General features: G+C 34.8%; 1 non-coding gene across 1 annotated transcript; it reads right to left on the bottom strand.

Moving 5' to 3' along the window:
* Positions 1-1,773: 1,773 nt before the first annotated feature.
* On the bottom strand, positions 1,774-1,881 carry LOC124984190 (U6 spliceosomal RNA). The gene has a single exon (XR_007108643.1). It is a non-coding gene; the product is annotated as a U6 spliceosomal RNA (small nuclear RNA).
* Between the last annotated feature and the right edge of the window lie 203 nt (positions 1,882-2,084).

Below are 2,084 nucleotides of genomic sequence, written 5' to 3'. Positions count from 1 at the left end.
AAATATCATTCTCAAGATTTGTAGAAGAATGTGAAAAAGGAGAGGGATCCAAATTAAAGCATTAATATATTCTAAAAAGGAATTAGAAGTAAAAAGGTAATTTCCTAGGAGTTGGGGGTTGTGGCTCAGTGGTAGAGTGCTTGCCTATTGTGTGTGGGGCACTGGGGTCAATTCTCCGCACCACATAAAAAATAAAGATATCGTGTCCATCTACAACTAAAAATTTTTTTTAAAAAAAAAGGTAATTTCCCTAGGTCAAAAGGGCAAATGTGAGTCCTTTCTATAGGTCTGCTTTCTCAATAAGCATCTTTTTTCGTGGGCACTAGATTTCTACTCAAATCTAAAAACCCTCCCACAATTAAAAGACCTGATTATCATATACATTATTTTGAGAAATAAAGTGTCTATTTAGAAAAATTAATAAATTCTCTTTCCTTTTTTTTTAAAACTCCAAGTTAGAACAATGAAGAACTGGAAACTGTAACAACACAGAATTTCTAGAAATTTAAAATACATTCTAAGTAGAAAAGCAGAAGCCACATAATACCACTCCTTTTTACTGCTATTTAAAGACACAGGTTCCTCAACTTGCTTAGCATTAGTCTGCAGCAGCAGCTATAAGTGTGGGAGCAGGGGGAGCTGAAACAGAGCAGAGTGGGAATACATATCTGTCTCCTCCTATTTCACAGCTAGCCAGTGGTGAGAGTGTGAGAGTGTGTGAGTGTGTGTGTGTGTGTGTGTGTGTGTGTGTGTGTGTTTGTGTATGTGTGTGTAACTCAGGTGGCTGCAACCCAAGTACAACAACCCAAATCATCCCAACTGTATTATATTTCAGTAATGGATTTAAACAATGCCGATCATTGCATCCCTACCTTACTACACACACCTAAGAATGCCATTCCTCCTATCTTCCCTAAGCCAAGATGAACAAGTCCCTCAGGGAATTGAGGCAGCTACTATGCAAAAACAAAACAAAGCAATTAACAGCAACTTTATTCACTGACTCTAATTCATGAAGGGAGATTCCATGCACACAGAAAAAGTACCTTCTAATTCTCCTGTTAATTTAAAAAATTAACTTATCAAATAATAAATATTTAACATGAATTTACTATGTGCCAATATCTGTATTTAAAAATTGCAAAGATGGAATATTATTCAGGTTTTTTTAACAAGGAAATTTCCTCTAAAACATACATTAAAAATTTCTTCCCAGAATCTGACACAAACCATGGGTTTCTCAAAATACAAGAAAATGCATGCTATTTGAAAGCATAAGAAAGCTCTTACTGATAAATACTATAAAACTTTTCATTTCATTCATTATTCAACTAATATTCACTGAATACTTACAATATTTTACATTTTCTGAGAGCTTGGGTAGGAGGGTGCTCTTTCAGTTTCAGGGAAGAATTATAGTGCATCAGGAAGCAGAGGTTTAACATGAGAGCAGGAGGTGAAAAAAGTGGAAAACAAGATCCTTAACTATTCAACTAGGAAGTATGACAATAAAACAATCAAAGAAATAGGTATTAGGTACAGTGCTAGTAAGACCAAGCAAAAGTGCCCCTCCCTGCAAAAAGGGAACTTTATAAAAGAGAAAAAGAAGAAACATACTACAGATAAGGCAGAAGCAAGATAGAAAAGGTAATCACAGATGAAATGAATCTCATATCCAATATCAGTCGATCTTTATTTTTGCATTTTTTCCATATTTTTAATTGGTGCATTTGATTTGTACATAATGGTAGAATTTGTTGTTACATATTCACATAAAAAACAGAATGCTTCATTAATTTGCATGTCATCTTTGTGTAGGGGCCATGCTAATCGTCTCTGTATCATTCCAATTTTTAGGATATGTGCTGTCAAAGATAACACAATCTTATAATGCCTGATATATGCCAGGAATGAACTAAGCATTTCCACACATATTATCATATCTAATTCTCACAACAACCCTGTGAAGATAAACATACTTCAGAAACATAAAAGGAAAAGAGAAGCCAGGCACAAAGGAGCACTCCTATAATTCTAGCAATTCAGGAGGCTAAAGCAGAAGGGTCTCAAGTTGGAGGCAAATC

Source organism: Sciurus carolinensis, chromosome 4 (genome assembly GCF_902686445.1).
Source record: "Sciurus carolinensis chromosome 4, mSciCar1.2, whole genome shotgun sequence".
NCBI classification, from domain to species: Eukaryota; Metazoa; Chordata; class Mammalia; order Rodentia; family Sciuridae; genus Sciurus; species Sciurus carolinensis.
Note: the sequence above shows the minus strand (reverse complement) of the source record. Positions and strands in the feature narration are given on the sequence as shown.